Below are 22,735 nucleotides of genomic sequence, written 5' to 3' on the forward strand. Positions count from 1 at the left end.
ATCGCACAGCTCTGAGCAGCAGAGCCCACACGCAAATCCAGTCCAGTGGGATGCACGCCACTGCCCCCCAACTCTCCCCCACCCCACGTGAGGACCAGCGTCTTGAAAATAAGCCAGTACCAACCACGGGAGCAGCCATGATGCAACAGCAGCTTACATTTGTGGAGGGCCCATCCTGGGCCACTCATTTTTTCTCAGTGCTCGGTTTGTATTATCAATCTCATTTAACAATTGCCATAACCCCACGAAGTTAGCTACTTTTACTATTTTTCTTTTCGGATGAAACACCTGGGTCGCAGAGTGGTTAAGTGCCATGCCGGGCTCGTACAGACTGTAAGCCTCGCTTCTGGGCTTTGAGCTCAGCACTGTAGCCCCAGAGCCTTCGCTGAATCCAACGACTGCTTCCTGGGGACTTGCAACAATGCCCTGTGACTTCTGAGAAGATGAGTATCCTCTTTGCCAAGTTGGTTCCCCACCCGACCCTGCAGTGGCCACCCAACAGCCTGGCTGAGCCCGCCATTTCTCTTTCCTCCTCCGAAGACTGCTCGCCCTCTGATAGGAGCAGCTGATCCTCTGGAAGGCCCATGTGGGCATGGCTGGAGCTGACCTGCCCCTGTCAAGTTTGTAGCAGAGGAAACGATCCCAGTTTCCCATCTGACATCGCCCTTCATCACCCTAGTTCCTGTGTTCCAGGCACACCTGTCATGTTTCCACAGATTCTAAAGCCATCCAGGCCAAATGGCTTATTTGCTTCTTCAATCCTCCAGTGTTTTTCGCAGTACCAGACCTACTATGGGAACTCAGTAAAGGCATGTTTAAAGACACGCCTCTCTTATTTCACATAGAGTCCCTGAAAATGAATTCCCGCGTGGTGGCGGGCGCCTATAGTCCCAGTTGCTCAGGAGGCTGAGGCAGAAGAATCGCTTGAACCTGGGAGGCAGAGGTTACAGTGAGCCGAGATCACGCCACTGCACTCCAGTCTGGGCAACAGAGTAAGACCCTGTCTCACAAAAGAAAGAAAGAATAAAAAAAAGAATAAAGAAAATGAATTCCCGTTGCCAGTTGCTCTTCCTTTCCCCAGGTAGAATGGCTTAATAGAAAGAGGAGTCTTTGCAGTCACAGACCTGGATTTGTGTCCCCACCCCAGCCCCCTCACCTACCGAGCAGTCTTCAGCATCATCCTCTCCGGGTCTGTTTCCTCTTTGGTAAAGCAGGGCAATACCTTGCCTTGCAGCGTTCTTGTTGAGCTTTCATAATATCATTATATAAGAGGCGTGGCCCAAGGTAAGTGCTTAAAATAAGAAGACTGCTCTTTCCTGTTCTCTATTCTTACTGAGTTTAGCCTTTTACAACACAATGGCCATTATAAAAAAATAAAAAATAAAAAAGGCTTCAGATGCTTCTCTTCCCAAGGTCGCATAGGGGGCTGCAAAGGAGCACTCTACGGTTCCAACAGTGCATCCTGGTCCTGTTGCCCCCTTGCTGTGCAGTCTTGGCCAAGTCACTTAACCTTTCTGGGCCTCAGTTTCCTCATCTGTCAACTGAGAAGATCTGGGCTAAGTAATCTCCCAAGGGTCCACCAGTCCAAGTTTTCTCTGATCATAATTACTCAGTGCTCCTACTTAAAATATTTGGAAATGAGTATTCTTCGCCTCTGTGACGCCAGAGCTCCTTTTCCCCATCTAAACTTGTGGAGCTGTAAGCAATTTACCCCAGAGATGCTGATTTACCCCTGGGCTGGCTTCCCTAGAATAAGATGGTTGATGGTGCCCTGCGTGTGAGCAGTGGGCTGCAGTGACCGGGCCTGCGCAGGGCCATGGGTGTGGGCAGGACCTAGCTGTGGGCAAGTCACTGTGTACTCAGCTCGATTTATTTTCTTTTTAAAATGGGAGTAAGAGGAAGGGGAGGGAAAGTTTGCATGAAGCATTTTAAGTTGTTTTTACATTACAGAAGCAATAAAAACATATAGCAAATTTGGGAAATAGAAAAAGAAAATTTGGGAAATAGATATTAGGAAAAAAATCATCCAGGATTTTATCTAATTCAGTCACTATTAGTTATTATTTTGGTCTTTCTCTTAATCCTTTCTCATTTGTGTAATTTACCTAGTAGATAGGTAACTTGTGTCTTTTTTGTTTTTTTCTTGTTTTTTTTAACTTAGTATTATCATAAAAATTTGCAAGTTGCTTCATGATCTTTGCAATCATCACATAATAATGCATATTTCTTTCATCATTCCATTTGTTTGTTGATTCGTTTTTAACTCCTAAAGACAATTTTTATTTTATTATTTATAAATATAAAGCTACATTATATCTTTTTGCATATATATGCGTATATGTGTGCATAAAGGTATGCGTTTCTAAGAGAATAGATTCTCAAGAATGGACTTACTGCTTCAAAGGATTTGATCATTTGCACAGCTTTTGGTACATGTTGTCAGATTGCTTTCCAAAGGGGCTGCACTGATTTCCTATGCCACCAACAATTACCCATTTTGCTGCATCTTAACCAGAACTGGTTATTATCATTTAAATTTTTTGGAGATTTAATAGGCAAAGCAGTGCCTAATTGTTTTAATTTGCATGGCATTGATGAACTGAGGAAGCCAATCATTTTTCCATATTTTTGTTTTCCTCTCCCTTCCTAGGATCAAATGATTTCTGAGCCACTTTCATCCCCAACCTTAGGTCTGGGAGCCTCTAGGGAAGCAGACAGATGGCACAAGATTGCAAGAGTCAGACAGGAGACTATATGGAGATATAAATGATGGCATTAAGGGGTTACTGGATAGAGGCAGAGGAGAAAAACTAAGAATTAACTAAAGAACACCTAAGAAGTGATTCTGGCCAAACTTAAAAGGTATCTCCCCTCTTCTGTTTGGCAGCTCCATTGATGTGCAATGGAAATAATGCAGTTGCTCTCTCTTCTGCGATTAGAAAGAGAAAATGAGAATTCATTCATGAGATAAAAGTTAAAATAATGTTGGCATTATTTACAGTGAGACCCCGTTTTAAGGCTGATTTTAGTGATTAAGACTGATACCTTCATGGAAGACAGATAAGGTGTACCAGGTGTTTTCTATATCTAATTCACATGTTTACGGTGCTGGAATTGATCTCCCTAGTAACTGAATCGCTTTGAGAACCAGCTGTATCTTTTAAGATGGGTACATTCAACTAACTGGCTTAATCCGAAGGTCAGTAAAAAGCTGTAACCGTAAAAACACCAAAGGCTTACCTGTTGCTCCAGAGACACTTCATCTTCCCTTTCGTATACTTACTTCAATTTCTCCCAGGTTTCTTTGCTAAATTTCTCTATCACGAGAGATTACAGACAGGTGTTGATAAATCATACTAGAATACAAAACCAGAAGAAAAATATGTGTAATGAGGCATGAAATCCCCAGTCATAGACATCTTCATGTCTTTTAGGAAATATGCAATGGCATCCTCTTGGAGAAACTAATTGTACCTTTTCCTTGTTTCTTGTGATTTAATTTAATAGCTCTGCTCATTCCCAACTTAGGGAAAACCTGGCAGCCCACCGCTTGGGTTAGTTCCATAGAGAAAACATATGAACTACATTTAAAATCAAATTGTAATTAGAGAAAGTTAAAGAAAATGTTTACCGTCAATTATAATCCTCTCCAAAAAAAGGAACTGGTTTGTTAGAATAAAGAATCCAAAAACACACCAGTGGCATGGGGGTGTTTAGACCTGGGGGAGAGGATGGGCACACACTTCATATCAATTCCAAAAAGGCAATGAAAGGACATTTTTTTTTCTTTATAAAAATGAATCTGTACCTGGCTGTGTGTGTGGAGAATATAAAGAGGGCAGGAAAACAGAGGAGGAAACTCCAATGAGAAAGACAGCACCAGGTTAACAGAAAGAACTGTTTTCTGGGCGTGCTCATTAATCTGTGCTCTTTCTTCTTCCTCCATAAGAAATAAAAAAGGGGGGCCCACGAAGACTTCCACTTACTGGAGGGTAGTGTGCCCCGGGCAGGACACCTGCCTTCCGCGGCTCGGGTCTCCTAACACAAGCGCGGTGATTGAGGTATATTGAAAGCGCTATGTGAGCTCAGCTTTCAAAAGATTTCTTCCTAAAGGGAAGAATTCCTTTGTCCCGCAAATATCAGGCTCCAGATTTGTTTTATAGGTTCGGATTTTCATATATGTAGGAATTTCTCAAAGTGAAAGAACCCAGTGCCAACAGGAAGGAGAGTGTCTAAACTCTGGTAGTTCTTTTCCAGAAATGGAAATATTTGTCCTACTGGGCTATATTTCCAGTTCCCCACCACCAATGTCATCCTTACTCCTTACTCCATCTTGTCCTGGCTCTAGCATCGCCAATACGTGCCCGCACCCTCGCCTGGCATTCGAAGCACTCTCTAGAACTGTCTTAATTTTTCATTTTATCACCTACTCCTGCTGCCTTAGGCTCATCCAAAATGCCTACCACTCTTCCCCAAACAGTGATGTCACTTCTTCAACGTTTCCTCCTTTCTCACCCAGTCAGCCCAGGGCAAGGCCAGGCGCCGATGCTACTGGGATACTGCCTGGTCTGCAGAACCATTCCCTCTCCCTCTGCCAGACCCAGCCATCATTCCCTGTCAGGCTCACTGCTGGATGCCTCTGTGTCCTCATCACCACAGGGCTGGCGTGTTAAACTATCACATGCATACGCTTGGATTTTGTACCTATCAACACACACACATATATATACACACACAGGCATATATGTATGGGTGTGCGTGTATTTGTATATACTTATGTATGTTTATATGTGGGTATGTATACATATAAATGCATATGTGTGTATGTGTATATATATATTTTTCCTGTCCTTTGTTAAATTGCAAGCTCCTCAGGTTCCGGAAGTAAGTGTCATTTATCTATGTTTTCATTAAAGTGCCAAGACAGTGTCTGCTACATAGGAGGTATTTAACAAATACTTATCGAGTAAGGAAGTACTGAATGGAAGCCTCAAGTCTGAACTACGAAAATCTTTAAATAACCCCAGTTATTCAACATCAATCCAATGTAAACAAAGATAGCAACTGTTCAACTTAGCAATCTTTGCAAAAGTATGCCCAATCAAATAAAACATCATGCCCACTGCCCAAGCACTAGAGACACCCTTCTAGTGTACAACAAGGGAAACTGAGGCATTGGGGAATTTGAAGTCCACTGCTGGTTAATAACCACATCATCTACTTCTGGGTCATGACCATCCCGATAGTGTGCCTCTGTTTGATGAATTTAGGGCCATTGAGTCATGTGGTCCAGCATTTGTCTTTGGTGTTCAGCAGTTCCCCAAGCTGGTAGCAGAGTTGATTGTTTAGATCAACTTGAGCTTATAGATCAGAGAGTGACCCCTCACCCTCTACTGATTATAAACATGTCCCTTTCCTGTCCACTGGAATCAGGTGACTTTCTCTGCCCCTGGAGAAAGCAGAAGAGGCAATGGATCCCACACGATGTGTCCAGTGTAGGCGGGGACCTTGGTGTTTGCTGCCCACAGCCAGGTGGAGGGGGATACACGGTAGGACACACTCCCTACACATTTGAGGGCCTCATTGAAATGGGCAAGAATGGCAAGCCAGCACCACAGTTCTCTAACCATCTGGAACTACTGCTGCTCAACCAGTGAGATCAGCAAGCAGGCAGGGACTCTCATTGGCTGGCGGCACCCAAATCTTTCAGAGGCTACTTGGGCCATGGCTGTGGCACCCCAAAAAACATCTGTTTTCCAAAGAATCAGTTAAAACGTCTGAAAATGTTAAGGTTTAGCCAAATCTTTCTCTTGTAAAGATGTTTTCACATTCCATATCCTATCCTACTCACTGTGCCTGCCAGACGTTGGCTGGGGAATGTGGCTTCAAAATAAAATGCAGCCTCAGTAAGCCCAGAGAGGGGGTACGGCTTAGGAGAAAGGGTTTGGGGTCTCGAACCAGAAGGGTTTCTGTTTCTGTGACTTGTAGCTGTGCAGCTTTGGGTAAACTGCCTAACCTCTCTGAGCCCAAACTGCTCATGAGCGAAAGTGGAAATAATACCATTTGCTCTGTTGGAGGATGGTTGTTGGGGTTATAGAGGAACGTCCTTTCTGGAGTCAGACCATGAGGGCTCGTTGCTGACCCCAAGTCTTATTTGCTGTTTGACTCAGGCCAGATCTTACTCGCCTTCAGTTGTCTCATCTGGAAAATGGGGATGAGAATGGTCCCTTCCTCACAGGGTTTTAGTAAGGATTCAATGAGGTAATATGTGTGAGGTACTTAGCACATAGTAAGCGCTCAGGAAACTGTAGCCTTGTAGATAACAGGCATTTTGAACAATAGGTGCTCAACAAATGGAAGCGGAGGGAAAATCAGGGCCGAGGGTGCTGAGAGCTGCTCACCGTGTTCCTGCCGCAGCTGCTCCTGGGGCCGCAGGGATTGAGATGCAGCGCCAAGCGCCCGCCCTTCCTGCCAGCCCCTAGTCGCTCAGGAGAGAATCCGCAGCGTCTCCAGAAGCCTGACTTGTAGAGGTCTGGGCAGTCCACAGGGAAATTAGGAGCTCATCACCAGCCTCCAAGCAAGGAGCACGCTGTTGGGTCCTCAGTCATCTGGGGGGTAAAGCGTAAGGCCACCCCCTCCAGTGAGCAAGTGGGACCTGCTGCCTGGCACCCCAAGTCGTGCACACTCTGGATGCTAAGCTCCCAGGAGTTCAGACAGAAACCTGAAGCTTCTCCCCAAGGTGCCAGAGGCACAGAACGCCTTTCTGCCAGCACAGAAAGGCATACACCCCTAAGCTCCTGTGGGAAGACTGCCTTGTAGATGAGGCTGTCTGTTGAGTGGTCTTTTTAGTCTATCTTTAATTAAACCACTTTGGATGCCATCCAAGAGCGGCCTGCCTTGACCAACACTTGGCCCTACAGTGTCATAATGGGAAGTCCCCTGGTGCCTCGAGCCTTATCCTCCATCCTCATCACTGTTCCGTTTCAGGTTCTGGTGGGCTGTTTGCCAGAGGTCTATTTCCTGAGTATTACTTGTGGTCAGAGGTGAGAAATCCAGCCGCTAACCAGGTCCAACAAATGTTGCCTGTAGCTGTTCCAACACACATGCTAGCTTTGGTGTAAAAACAGAGAACAAATAAATAAATTCAGTAAAATCAAAGGCTGGGGTAAGCCCTCCAGGCTGCAGTGTGGAGGTGTGGGGCACTAGATGGATGTGACTCATGGTTAAGACAGCCTACCGGGAACCTAACAACGCCATAGCCCAGGGCCATCTGCTGAAATGAATGTCCAGGCATCGCACGCCCTCCTGAAAGACTTCAGCACCTTTCCCTTGGCATCCGAAGTGTGCTGGAAGATTCTTCCCTTCTCAGTAGGCACTCCTTCACTCTCCCCTGTTGGCGTCCCTCTCCCATCCTGCCTGCCCTTCTTTCTGTCACTCTCCTTAGAAAGACTTCCTGGTCCTCCTTCCACTCAACCTTTCTGGCTGCTTCGCCTTTACCCTCCTGGCTTGACTCACGCCAGCTCCTCCGTAGACGGACTTGACACCCGGAGAGACTGGTTTCAGCTCCCCCTTCTTTCTGAAGTGGGGACTTCACTTATTCTCAAAAGCTGGACTCTATGTGCTGCTCCTCTATGGCAGGAACATGTGGTCAGGAGGAGAAAAAAAAGGCTCAGGAATAGATGATTTCCATAATTACGCTTCGCAAGCCCTTGCCTCCATTCAGCTGACACTCTTTCTTTCTGCCCTGCCAAGTGGGCTTGCTCTGGCGCTCTCTCACAAACCCCCTCCCCGCCCCCAACCCGCTTTTTCAAACACATACACCAGCACCCTCACATTTCACAATAAGTAAATGGTTTAAAAAAAAAAAATCTCCATTTTCTTTTTCATGCGGCAGATGGCAGTTCTCAGGAACTTGGTGGAAATTAGGCTTTCTGATTTTCTAATAAATTTCAACATCTCACACAAAAAGCACAAGCTCATTTTGATTCTGATGTTAAGTACCATATGGCATATCATCCGTGGAACGTGGCAGCTTCATACCCAGGGTAACAAGGAGGGGAGGGGCTTTCCTGTAACAATGAGGCTGAGTGGGAACGAACCAATTGGATTCCTGGGTGAATACCATTTGATAATAATATTGTATATGACAGTGGAGTAATTATCCCTCTTTTATGGTATGTGTTAATTTTCACTGCCAGTTTCCCTAATTACAACTGCCACCCAACGGACTACTTTTTGTAAATACTCTGTAAACATTTGAAAAGACATAGACAGTGCTTGTACCAAAAAAAAAAAAAAAGTCCCTAGTTTTTGAAACTGTCTGGAAAATAGGCTGACGTTTTATATGTTTTTCAATTGCATAGACAGTCAGCGAGGAAATTTCACTATATGGAAATTCCCCTTCTCTCTTCCACGACATGATGGACCTCCTTGCCCATACTGTGATATTGTTTTGAGGGATATTTTTCACTGTTACCTTTTTCTATATTAAGTGAGCAGTTTCATGACCTTTGACAAATATATACTATTGTCTAGCTCACACCCTAATGAAGATATAGAACATCTCTGTGGTCATAGAACGTTCCCCCGTACCCCTTCTTAATCAACCCTACCACCCCCAGCTGCCCCGTTCAGATTACTATCATATTATTGCCACAGACTAGTTTTGCTTGCTCTTGAACTTCATGTGAATACAGTATGTTCTCTGCGGTGCCTGGCTTAACTTGCTAACTCACGTTTGGTGCATTGAAGGGTTCACACATCATTCCCCAAATTAGACACATGGATGTAAACACAGCCTTGCTTGATGCGTGTCCTGTGATACATGATGAGATCCAATAAACCACATCTTATCTCCTGTGTGCAATGAGAAACACACATCTTTTCTTTTTCATGGACTTGTGGGGAGGGCGGGATACCATTGAGAGGTCACTGGAGTAAACCTCTATCATTTAAGGAAAGAAACTAGAGGGAGAATACAAGGTAAGAGTGTCTGAGAAGAAAACAGAATGCTGATCTGGTTTTCGGTGTTTTGTTTGTGCATTTCTGGGAACGCAGCTGCCTCATTCCTGGTAGCAAGCCTTTCCTGTGGTTGATTTGTTGCCCCCAGTCTACCTCAGACTTCCTGGCTTCTGAGCCACTGCTGGCTTTCTTTCCAGGGTCTACATCAGCAGAGGAAAGTGTCCCCGGACACAAGACAGGGTGTGGCTGACGCTGGGCTCCCAGAGGCCCATCTGTTAAAAAATACGCCCGCCAGCCCCACCCCCCAGGCCTGCCAGGTCTCTGAAATTCTCATTCCTTTTAGCTATAACTTGGGAAACTTCTGACAGAATAAAAATATTATCCCTTTGGCCAAACAGATTAGCTAGTATTCACCTAAGAAGGAAAAGGACATAGAAGAGGTCAACTTTGATGTGTGTGCCTCAGAGGGACTGAGAGGATCAATTTCTACGTCAGTCCAAGGCATAGAGCGCTCTGAGAGGCCGGCTCTGCAGAGGGAGGTCTCCATCACCTAGGGACCGCGGAGGCACAGAATGAAAGAGCTCAGCTTTCCTCGTGTGGCAGGTGGTACTGGGTTGGCCTTGAGTCTTCTCCCTTGGTGGGTTTAATATCTCATTGAAAGATGTCTTGAGGCTGGGATAACCTGGCTAAAGGTAGAGCTATGATAAACAGTCAGATTTCTTTCCACGTATTTGTGTATTATAAACTTTAGTATGCAGGAACAACTGAGTCATCGATCAGTAAGAATCTTCAGGGAAAAAATATCCAGAAGACAGGGCGGTTTGTTTTCTTAAATGTTCATAGTAAGTGCTTGTACTCTTTTCATGCCAGCTGTGATAATAATCACTCACTTTTACCAAGCCTCACCATATGCCTGGCACAAAGCACTTTCCATGTTTTAGAATGAGCCACATGAAATTGCCATTTTTTACAGGTCAAAGACTTTAGAATTGAACCAATTGAACCACTTTCATTTGGTTCTAGTTAATATTAATTCAGTCTTACCACAATCCTATCGTGTAGGTCGTATTATCGTGAACACGCTTGACTGATGGGAGCACTGAGGTGCAGAGGCATGAAGTAGCTTCCCTGAGGCTCCAAAACTAGTTAGTGTCGGAGCCGGTATTCACGCCCAGGCCTGTGTCCTATATCACCTTCAAGAGAAGAATAAAACCAGCTGCCATTAACCCCTCTCTTTTTTCCGGAAGAGGTTTAGGCCTGTCTTGGAGTCAGGCAATATCTTAAGAAAAAATCTCTTTTTCCAGGAAAATCAAAACTCTGGCTTATGTGGGCCCATTTTATTTCATCTACCACACTGGAAAGTGAGGTTTGATTCACACATGTGGTCGAGTACAATGTTGTGAAAAACACCTGAAAATGGGCTCTGAATGTGGAATTCTGAATCCTTTGATTTCAAACAAGAGGTCCTTTGATTTCCCCTTAGGACGGATGAAACCAGCAAGAACCGAGGCATTTCCTACAGCGTGGTAACCAGCTAGTGAACCCAGTTCACCTCCTTCATTGCTAACAGCCCCATACTCGTTGACAATACTATCTGTGTATTCTAAGAAGAACTAGAAGGCAGGGCTCTTTCCTTTTCAATTTGATTTTCAAATCTTCAATGGTGCGTAAGCGGACCAGCGGGATTGCTGGGCATAAAGCGCCACCGTGTGGCCAAAGCCCCACATGCCAACAGGTCGCTGTGTAAGTCATTCCCGAGGGAAGGGAGGCAGGAGGTGTGTGGCTCTGACCAGGTGGAGGATGGTGGCTCAGAGGAGTGGGCTCAAGTCAGTCTTCACCCTGGAACTGGTACTTGAGGTCTGGATTAATCATGAAAAAGTCCTCTGTCTTCCCCAAGTGATAGTGTCCCTCAGTGTAAAATAAGGCTACAACCTTCTCCAGGTGCAGTGGTCCCAGAACTGCAAAGTGAATATACATCTGACTTTGCACATTATGCGCAGAACCCAGGCAAGAATGGAGGTGAGGTCTCACTACACTGGCACTCGAGGTAAGGGCTCCTTAAGACCAGAGTCAACAATCTTCAAATCTAACCTAATCTATACTTCCATTTGATAAAGGAAAAGTTGCAAATAAACCAGGTGATCTGGGGACCATATGTAAGGAGGCATGACAAAAAAAGGATGGTCACATTGTAACCAACTGAATGTAACTTGCAGATTTATGTATTTTGAGAACCCTGATAATAATAATAATAAATATTAACTGAATATTTATTGTACTTACTCTGCCGCCACAGGGCCAAGGGCTTTACATGCATTATGCTATCGGGTGCTCATGAGGGTCCCATGAAGTAGGCACTTGAGCTTTGTTCATTTTACAGTTAGGAAGCTGGGGCTGGGAGCAGGTGAGTAGCACATTCAAGGACATCCAGCTGGTGGGTGGAGGAACCAAGATTCAAGTCAGACCTCCTGCCTACAGAGCCCAATCTTAAGCACAAGTTGGAGCAGTGCTGTCTTCTTCAAAACAGCTTTCTCGGGAGACTACACTTCCTCCAATGGAAACAGTTTGAGAATTTCTCTTTCACAGCTCTTTTCAGTGTGTGGCACAATTTTTGAATATCCTAAGTGATAGCAAATCAACATTCTTTCATTATGACAATAGTTAACACTTACTATCTACCAGGCGCTTTAACGGGTGTAAATTCATTTAACCTTCACCATGACACTGTGTTAAGAAATGTTATTATCATGCCCAATTCCCATTTGAGAAAAAATAAGGCCTAGAGAGCCTAAATCATCTGCCCACTTTTACACAGCCAGGGCCTCAGGCCTGCGGCTTGGATGAGACCGTGTGAGATGGGGTGAGGTTGGGTAGTTTGTTCTTTGCATGAGGGGGTGCTCGGGACCCAGAGTCCATCCGCACTCCCACCCGGTGCAGGCCACCCAGTGAAAGGAGCACCTAAGTCATGACTGACACTTCAGCTGCCCATGGGCTCCTGCTACAGGCAATTGTCTCTCAGCAGGGCCTGAGTTTTAGAAACAGTCAGAAGTAGTGCAGACCGGGTCTCATGAGACAGGTTAGTGAGCTCTCTGGGCTGTGGATAGTCTGATTTTGAATCAAAATTGATACTGCTTTTCTCAGCTGGCTGTGGAGCCTGCTCCACCAACCCTGCCGGCCTCCCAAGCCGCTTCCCTGTCGCCCTCTGGGCTCAGTCCGCACCCTTTGAGCACTTCCTCCTCATTGGTCCACTCTTCCTCAAACCTTGCTTGCCCCTCCTCTGCTTACCTTCTGCATGCTGGGGTACTCCAGGCCTCAGGTGTCGGCTTCCTCCCTCTTACATCTCCGCTCAGCACCTAGGTGACCTCATCTCCCTGTGGCTTCAAATTCCATCTCTGCAAGGATGGCCCCGGGATCACACCCTAGACCAAGCCACTCCCCTGAGCTCTACACAAAGGTATCTAATTTCCCGTTTGACGTCTCTACTTGGAGGTCTACAGAAAGCTCTAAGTGAACACACCTAAAATAGATCTCTTGATTTCCCTCGCCACCAAACACCCCTGCCCATCAACCCATCCTTCATTCAACTCAATAAAGCGAACCTCTATCACTGCCCCGTGTCTCCATATCGAATTCACGGCAAACCTAAATACTGGAAGGTTCTCCTTCAGAGTTGATCCGAAATCCAATCGTCTTTTGTTACTTCCCTATCCCCACCCTGATCAAGCTACTCCATCTGGACCCCACAGAGCTGCTCAACAGCTGTCCCCACCCCGCCCCCATCCCCAGTCAAAACCTCACCCAACAGCCAGAATCATCTTTTAAAAACGTGATCAGATTGTGTTATTCGCTTGCTCAGAACCCTTGAGCACTCCTGGGCACCTTCCTTTCTTCTCCTCAAGATCCCTTGATGCTGTTCCACGTGGAGCCTTCCTTTGCCTGGGCAGTTCTCCTTCTGGTCTCCATTAATCCCCTATTTCCTTCCATTCAAGTGTCACCATCTCTGAGAGGCCTCCACTGACTGAACACCCCACCTTCTGCCTCTCTATGCTCTGTGCCTTTCTCCACCAGTCTTCACAGCATTTCACCCTTGGCCCTTTGTTCTACATAAATAGATATTCCTGTCAGAGATGACTGCTTATTGCCTGTACGCCTCTGCCCCCAAATTTGAAAGCTCTGAAGGAAGGGATCTGGTCCTATTCTGCCTTCAGGGCCTAGAAGAGTGCTTGACAAATACGGGTGCTCAGTAATGCACTGCAGATCAATAAGGGACATCTTGGAGCAGCCTCACATGAGCCATACTCCCTCCAGCACAGATATTGCCATGGTATTCCCTCAGCCCGAGTCTCTCTCCATGGCCTATGGTCCTTGACATTTTTTTTATTGTACTTTAAGTTCTAGGGTACATGTGCACAACGTGCAGGTTTGTTACATAGGTATACATGTGCCATAGTGGTTTGCTGTACCCATCAACTCATCATTTACATTAGGAATTTCTCATAACGCTATCCCTCCCCAAGCCTCCCACCCCTCAACAGACCCTGGCGTGTGGTGGTCCCCCTCCCTGACCATGTGTTCTCATTGTTCAACTCCCACTTATGAGTGAGAACATGCAGTGTTTGGTTTTCTGTCCTTGTGATATTTTGCTGAGAATGATGGTTTCCAGCTTCATCCATGTCCCCGCAAAGGACATGAACTCATCCTTTTTTATGACTGCATAGTATTCCATGGTGTATATGTGCCACATTTTCTTTATCCAGTCTATTATTGATGGACATTTAGGTTGGTTCCAAGTCTTTGCTATTCTGAGTAGTGCAGCAATAAACATACGTGTGCATGTGTCTCTGTAGCAGCATGATTTATAATCCCTTGGGTATATACCCAGTAATAGGATTGCTGGGTCAAATGGTATTTCTAGTCCTAGATCCTTGAGGAATCACCATACTGTCTTCCACAATGGGTGAACTAATTTACACTGCCACCAACAGTGTAAAAGCTTTCCTATTTCTCCACATCCTCTCCAACATCTGTTGTTTGCTGACTTTTTAATGATCGCCATTCTAACTGGCGTGAGATGGTATCTCTTTATGGTTTTGATTTGCATTTCTCTAGTGACCAGTAATGATGAGCATTTTTTCATATGTCTGTTGGCTGCATAAATGTCTTCTTTTGAGAAGCACCTGTTCATACACTTTGCCGACTTTTTCATGGGGTTGTTTGATTCTTTCTTGTAAATTTGTTTAAGTTCTTTGTAGATTCTGGATATTAACCAGTTGTCAGATGGATAGATTGCAAAAATTTTCTCCCATTCTATAGGTTGCCTGTTCACTCTGATGATAGTTTCTTTTGCTGTGCAGAAGCTCTTTAGTTTAATTAGATCCCATTTGTCAATTTTGGCTTTTGTTGCCATTGCTTTTGGTGTTTTAGTCATGAAGTCTTTGCCCATGCCTATGTCCTGAATGGTGTTGCCTAGTTTTCTTCTAGGGTTTTTATGGTTTTAGGTCTTAAATTTAAGTCTTTAATCCATCTTGAGTTAATTTTGTATAAGGTGTAAGGAAGAGATCCAGTTTCAGCTTTCTGCATATGGCTAGCCAGTTTTCCCAGCACCATTTATTAAATAAGGAATCCTTTCCCCATTGCTTGTTTTTGTCAGGTTTGTCAAAGATCAGATGGTTGTAGATGTGTAGTGTTATTTCTGAGGCCTCTGTTCTGTTCCATTGGTCTATATATGTTTTGGTACCAGTACCATACTATTTTGGTAACTGTAGACTTGTAGTATAGTTTGAAGTCAGGTAGTGTGATGCCTCCAGCTTTGTTCTTTTTGCTTAGGATTATCTTGGCTATGAGGGCTCTTTTTGGGTTCCATATGAAATTTAATGTAGTTTCTTCCAATTCTGTGAAGAAAGTCAGTGGTAGCTTGATGGGTATAGCATTTAATCTATAAATTACCTTGAGCAGTATGGTCATTTTCACAATACTGATTCTTCCTATCCATGAGCATGGAATGTTCTTCCATTTGTTTGTGTCCTCTTTTATTTTGTTGAGGAGTGGTTTGTAGTTCTCCTTGAAGAGGTCCTTCACATCCCTTGTGAGTTGGATTCCTAGGTATTTTATTCTCTTTGTAGTAATTGCGAATGGGAGTTCACTCATGATTTGGCTCTCTGTCTGTTCTTGGTGTATAGGAATGCTTGTGATTTTTGCACACTGATTTTGTATCCAGAGATTTTGCTGAAGTTGCTTCTCCATTTAAGGAGATTTTGGGCTGAGATGATGGGGTTTTCTAAATATGCAATCATGTCATCTGCAAACAGAGACAATTTGACTTCCTCTTTTCCTAACTGGATACCCTTTATTTCTTTCTCTTGTCTGATTGCCCTGGCCAGAACTTCCAATACTACGTTGAAGAGCAGTGGTGAGAGATGGCACCCTTGTCTTGTGCCAGTTTTCAAAGGGAATGCTTCCAGTTTTTGCCCATTCAGTATAATATTGGCTGTGCGTTTGCCATAAATAGCTCTTATTATTTTGAAATATGTTCCATCAATACCTAGTTCACTGAGAGTTTTTAGCATGAAAGGCTGTTGAATTTTGTTCAAGGCTTTTTCTGCCTCTATTGAGATAATCATGTGGTTTGTATCGTTGGTTCTGTTTATGTGATGGATTATGTTTATTGATTTGTGTATGTTGAACCAGCCTTATATCCAGGGATGAAGCCAACTTGATCATGGTGGATAAGCTTTTTGATGTGCTGCTGGATTTGGTTTGCCAGTATTTTATTGAGGATTTTCACGTCAATGTTCATCAGGGATATTGGCCTAAAATTCTCTTTTTTTGTTGTTGTGTCTTTGCCAGGCTTTGGTATCAGGATGATGCTGGTCTCATAAAATGAGTTAGGGAGGATTCCCTCTTTTTCTATTGATTGGAATAGTTTCAGAAGCAATGGTACCAGCTGCTCTTTGTACCTCTGGTAGAATTCGACTGTGAATCCATTTGGTCCTGGACTTTTTTTGGTTGGTAGGCTATTAATTATTGTCTTTATTTCAGAACCTGTTATTGGTCTATTCAGAGATTTAACTTCTTCCTGGTTTATTCTTGGGAGGGTGTATGTGTCCAGGAATTTATCCATTTCTTCTAGGTTTTCTAGTTTATTTGTGTAGAGGTGTTTATAGTATGCTCTGATGGTAGTTTGTTTTCCTTTAGGATCAGTGGTGATATCCCCTTTATCATTTCTATTGCATTTATTTGATTCTTCTCTCTTTTCTTCTTTATTAGTCTTGCTAGCAGTTTATCTATTTCGTTGATCTTTTCAAAAAACCAGCTCCTGGATTCATTGATTCTTTTGAAGGGATTTTTGTGTCTCTATCTTTCAGTTCTGCTCTGATCTTAGTTATTTCTTTTCTTCTGCTAGCTTTTGAATTTGTTTGCTCTTGCTTCTCTAGTTCTTTTAATTGTGATATTAGGGTGTCAGTTTTAGATCTTTCCTGCTTTCTCTTGTGGGCATTTAGTGCTATAAATTTCCCTCTACACACTGCTTTAAATGTGTCCCAGATATTCTGGTATGTTGTGTCTTTGTTCTCATTGGTTTCAAAGAACATCTTTATTTCTGCCTTCATTTTGTTATTTACCCAGTAATCATTCAGGAGCAGGTTGTTCAGTTTCCATGCAGTTGTGTGGTTTTGAGTGAGTTTCTTAATCCTGAGTTCTAATTTGATTGCACTATGGTTTGAGAGACAGTTTGTTGTGATTTCTGTTCTTTTACATTTGCTGAGGAGTTTTTACTTCCAATTATGTGGTGAATTTTAGAATAAGTGTAATGTGGTGCTGAGAATAATGTATATTCTATTGATTTGGGGTGGAGTGTTCTGTCTGTAGATGTCTATTAGGTCTGCTTAGTCCAGAGCTGAGTTCAAGTCCCAGATATGCTTGTTAATTTTCTGTCTTGTTGATCTGTCTAATATTGACAGTGGGTTGCTAAAGTATCCCATTATTGTTGTGTGGGAGTCCAAGTCTCTTTTAGGTCTCTAAGAACTTGCTTTATGAATCTGGGTGCTCCTGTATTGGGTTCATATATATTTAGGATAGTTAGCTCTTCTTGTTGAATTGATCCCTTTACCATTATGTAATGGCCTTCTTTGTCTCTTTTGGTCTTTGTTGGTTTGAAGTCTGTCTTATCAGAGACTAGAATTGCAACCCCTGTTTTGTTTTCTTTTGTTTTTTGTTTGTTTGTTTTTTGTTTTTCTTTTTCTTTTTTTTTTTTTTTTTTTTTTTTGCTTTCCTTTTGCTTTCCATTTGCTTGGTAGATCTTCCTCCATCCTTTCATTTTGAGCCTATGTGTGTCTCTGCATGTGAGATGGGTCTCCTGAATACAACACACTGATGGGTCTTGACTCTTTATCCAATTTGCCAGTCTGTGTCTTTTAATTGGGGCATTTAGCCCATTTACATTTAAGGCTAATGTTGTCATGTGCGAATTTGATCCTGTCATTATGATGTTAGCTGATTATTTTGCCCATTAGTTGACACAGTTTCTTCCTAGCATCGATGGTCTTTACAATTTTGCATGTTTTTGCAATGGCTGGTACCAGTTGTTCCTTTCCATGTTTAGTGCTTCCTTCAGGAGCTCTTGTAAGGCAGGCCTGATGGTGGCAAAATCTCTCAGCATTTGCTTGTCTATAAAGGATTTTATTTCTCCTTCACTTATGAAACTTAGTTTGGCTGGATATGAAATTCTGGGTTGAAAATTCTTTTCTTTAAGAATTTCGAATGTTGACCCCCACTCTCTTCTGGCTTGTAGGGTTTCTGCCGAGAGATCCGCTGTTAGTCTGATGGGCTTCCCTTTGTAAGTAATCCGACCTTTCTCTCTGGTTGCCCTTAACATTTTTTCCTTCATTTCAATCTTGGTGAATCTGACAATTATTTGTCTTGGAGTTGCTCTTCTCGAGGAGTATCTTTTTGGCGTTCTCTGTATTTCCTGAATTTGAATGTTGGCCTGCCTTGCTAGGTTGGGGAAGTTCTCCTGGAGAATATCCTGAAGAGTGTTTTCTATTTGGTTCCATTCTCCCCGTCACTTTCAGGAACACCAATCAGACATAAATTTGGTCTTTTCACATAGTCTCATATTTCTTGGAGGCTTTGTTCATTTCTTTTCACTCTTTTTTCTTTAATCTTGTCTTCTAGCTTTATTTCATTACTTTGATATTCAATCACTGATATCCTTTCTTCTGCTTGATTGAATCAGCTACTGAAGCTTGTATATGCTTTATGAAGTTCTCATACTGTGGTTTTCAGCTCCATCAGGTCACTTAAGCTCTTCTCAAGACTAGTTATTCTAGTTAGCCGTTAGTCTAACCTTTTTTCAAGGTTTTTAGTTTCTTTGCAATGGGTTAGAATATGCTCCTTTAGCTCAGAGAAGTTTGTTATTACCGACCTTCTGAAGCCTACTTGTGTCAACTGGTCAAACTCATTCTCCATCCAGTTTTGTTCCGTTGCTGGCAAGGAGTTGTGTTCCTTTGGAGAAGAAGAGGCATTCTGGTGTCTGGAATTTCCAGCCTTTCTGCTCTGGTTTCTCCCCATCTTTGTGGTTTTATCTACCTACAGATGGGGTTTTGTTGTAGATGACTTTTTTGTTGATGTTGACACTATTCCTTTCTGTTTGTTAGTTTTCCTTCTAACAGACAGGCTTCTCAGCTGCAGGTCTGTTGGAGTTTGCTGGAGGTCCGCTCCAGACCCTTTTTGCCTGGATATCACCAGCAGAGGCTGCGGAACAGCAAATATTGCTGCCTGATCCTTCCTCTGGAGGCTTCGTCCCAGAAGGGCACTCACCTGTATGAGGTGTCTGTCGGCCCCTACTGGGAGGTGTCTCCCAGTCAGGCTCCACAGGGGCCAGGGACCCTCTTGAGGAGGCAGTCTGTCCATTATCAGAGCTCAAATGCCATGCTGGGAGAACCACTGCTCTCTTCAGAGTTGACAGGCAGGGATGTTTAAGTCTGCAGAAGTTGTCTGCTGCCTTTTGCCCTGCCCCCAGAGGTGGAATCTAGAGAGGTGGTAGGCCTTGCTGAGTTGCAGTGGGCTCCACTCAGTTTAAGCTTCCCTGCCTCTTTGTTTATACTGTGAGCATAGAACTGCCTACTCAAGCCTCAACAATGGTGGATGCCCCTCCCCCCACCAAGCTCCAGTGTCCCATGTTGATCTCAGACTGCTGCGTTAGCAGTGAACAAAGCTCAATGGGTGTGGGACCTGCCATGCCAGGCACAGCAGGGAATCTCCTGGTCTGCTGGTTGCGAAGACCATGGGAAAAGCACAGTATTTGGGCAGGAGTGTACTGTTCCTCCAGGTACAGTCACTCACGGCTTCCCTTGGCTAGGAAAGGGAAATCCCCCAACCCCTTGTGCTTCCTGGGTGAGGCAATGCCCCACCCTGCTTTGGCTCACCCTCCATGGGCTGCACCCACTGTTTGACCAGTCCCAATGAGATGAACCAGGTACCTCAGTTGGAAATGCAGAAATCACCCCTCTTCTGCGTCGATCTCACGGGGAACTGTAGACCAGAGCTGTTCCTATTTGGCCATCTTGGAAGTGACCTCCAGCCCTTGACATTTTGATGCTTCATGGTCTCCTGCCAGTCTCATCTCATGGTCATTTCATTCATTTACTCAATCTGTCAATCATTCAGTCAACACACAGTTGGTGTAGTTCTAAGTCCCGGGGATACAGTGAGCAGAGCAGACTAAGCCCTTGCCCACATGGGGCTCACAGTCTAATGGGGACATAGACATGGGTGCATATGTGTGTGTGTGTGTGTGCACGTGCATTAGATCATGGTAAACAGAACAAATAAAACTTCAGCATTGTAGGGATGAGGCAGTGATGCTTGAGATCCAGTGGATAGGAGAGGCCTCTCTGAGGAGGCAACTGTTGAGTGCTGGAGCCTAAAAAATGAAACCATGTGGGATCTAGAATGTTCTCCCCAAGGCACCCTGCCCTGACTAGCTCAGATTTATCTGTTACACCTTTTTGGAGACACCCTGGGCCTCTGGCAGAGCACATACTACAATTCTGATTCATGGGTGTTGGTGCAATCCTTTGATTAACATCTGTCTCTCCTGTGACACTAGAAGCTCTGTGAGAGGCTCTGTTTATGATATATCCCCAGACACAGGGCTGGGACATAGCACATGCTCAATAGTATTTGTCAAATGACAGATGAAAGGATAAACAAACATAGGCAATTCTCCCAAGAGAATGTCCAGTAGGCTTTGGCATTCTCTGTGGCCTGTGAGATCATCCAAAATGGCTATGAATGACTATGTGAATTGATTTACAAAGTGTGCCTGCCCAAACCTCTACTCATCTCACCACACTCCCCCTCCTCCTTGCAAGGAGACCTGCATAGAACCAGGGTGTTGATGAAGAACTGGGGGGTGCTGAGCACCCAGTGTTTGATCAGGGATGCTGGAACGACTGGAGGAAGGCAGTCCCTGAGGATGCAGGCGAATGACATGGGACCATGGGTAAGATCTGCCATAAGAGTCTGATCCAGCCAGATCTAGGGAGTTTAGGGGCAAACACCACATCCTGGGGAGGAAAGAAGTCAAAGAGGATGGAGAAATCAAGGGAGTCAGGGGACAGTCAGGAGTGGGACAAGGGCTGGAGAGTCTCTCTTGCTGGGGACATGGGCAGCTTGGATTGGTTTAAGCCCGCAATGTTTCAGGGGACAGCCTTGGGGATCCTACTCCTCCCCCTAACTATACTGGGTTCTACTTCACCTCTCCACTCTCCAACTTGAGATGCAATAATGGTGCAATTCTTTATCCCTGTCTGCCCAACTCTATGCCCCTCCTTTGACTTCCTCCAACCTTTTCAGTCTGATTTTCCATGGCTGCTCAATAGAAACCCTGCCCTTCAGTCAAGGGCGCTTCTTTACTGTCCCCTACCCTTTCCATTACTGTTTCCATAGCTGTGCTTTTGCACGCTGTTCCCACCAGCAGTCTTCTGTTAAAGTCCAAATCCATCTTTCAAGGCTTCACCCCAGCCATGACGTTCTCCCCTAACACCTCAAGCTCTGTGGGCTCTCTCCCTTCCCAGAGCTCCTTTTGTAGGTAGACAGTGACACTCAGTGAAGCAGAAGGAGCTCAGCACAGATTCTCTGTGTTCATCCTGTTTTCTCCCTTTGGATCACCAACTGCTGAAGGGCAGAAAGCAGAGAAAGTGTTCTTTTGCTTGGCACATAGCAGTTGCTTAATAAAGACGTGATGGACTCATTGAAGGAAAACATCACTCTTGACCAGCAGCAATGTTTATCTAGAACCATTGCCCATTCCTCTTCCTTATAGGGTTGAAATGACATGTTTTTTCCACTTGGGAATTCTGTATAATTGAAAAGTCTTTCTGAAATTGAAACCTGTCAGACAAGACAGAATTTCATCTTAACCAAATTACAAGGGAAGAGCTGGAACCAAAGGAGTTTGTAAATGAGAGAATGTAAATGTAAAGTCAGAATTAGTCACAGATATTGGGCTTTTATAATGAAGCTTAAAAGGGAATTGGGCTGGGTCTGTAAGAAGGACTAGAACATCTTGTGATGCTGTATGGTTGGCTAAATAATGGCCTCCCAAAGATGTTTCCATCCGAATCCCCTGTGAATGTCATTTTATATGGCAAAAGATATTTTGCAGAATTGATTAAAGTAAGGATTTGGAGATGGAGTGACTACCCTAGATTGCTCGGGTGAGAGTGATGTAATCACAAAGATCCTTATAAATGGGCTGGGCATGGGGGCTCACACCTGTAATCCCAGCACTTTGGGAGGCCAAGGCAGGCAGATCACCTGAGGTTGGGAGTTTGTGACCAGCCTGACCAACATGGAGAAACCCTGTCTCTACTAAAAATACAAAATTAGCCGGGTGCGGTGGCGCATGCCTGTAATCCCAGCTGCTCAGGAGGCTGAGGCAAGAGAACCACTTGAACCCGGGAGGCGGAGGTTGCAGTGAGCCGAGATTGAGCCCACTGCACTCCAGCCTGGGCAACAAGACCAAAACTCTGTCTCAAAAAAGAAAAAAATCCCTTATAAATGGGAAGCAGGAACACAGACTGAGCAGGTGGAGACGTGATGATGGAATCAACGGGTTGGAGTGGCGCAAGGATGGGGGTCACCAGCCAAGGAATGTAGGAAGCCCCTGGAAGCTGAAAAAGGCAAAGAAATGGATTCTCCTCTAAAGCTGCCAGAAGGAACATAGCCCTGCCAACACCTTGACCTAATCTGGTGAAACTGGTTTTGGTTCTTCTGACTTCCAGACTGTAAGAGCATACATATATATTGTTTTAAGCATTAAAATCTGTGGTCATTTATTACAGCAGCAACAGGAAACACATCCTCTATACAAAGGTGATCAATGGTAAGAGGAACACAGTGTCCTGTTAGACACACTTTGGTCTCTGTGTCTGAGAATGGGCACCAGGAAGGTCGGTCTTAGCAGCCATGCTCTCAGTTGCATGGCACATGGCTGGGTACACATGATACAAATTGAACTAGCAGCTCCATGCATCTTGCCCCATGAAGCAGAAGACAGTCTGTAGCAGGAGCTAGAAACCAGGGGCTACTAAAAAACAAGCCAGATGCCAGGGACGCACATCCTCTCTTTTTGACATTCTGTCTGGGGATAGGTAGATTTTCATGTATCAAAACAGAATCCTGGGAAAGCCAGAGATGCTAACGTAGCCCCAGTGACCAGCTTGATTCCATTGAATAACTGGCCAGTCCAAGGAAGAAAAGAATCCGTCGA

The sequence above is a fragment of the Theropithecus gelada genome, chromosome 17 (genome assembly GCF_003255815.1).
Source record: "Theropithecus gelada isolate Dixy chromosome 17, Tgel_1.0, whole genome shotgun sequence".
Classification (NCBI taxonomy): Eukaryota; Metazoa; Chordata; class Mammalia; order Primates; family Cercopithecidae; genus Theropithecus; species Theropithecus gelada.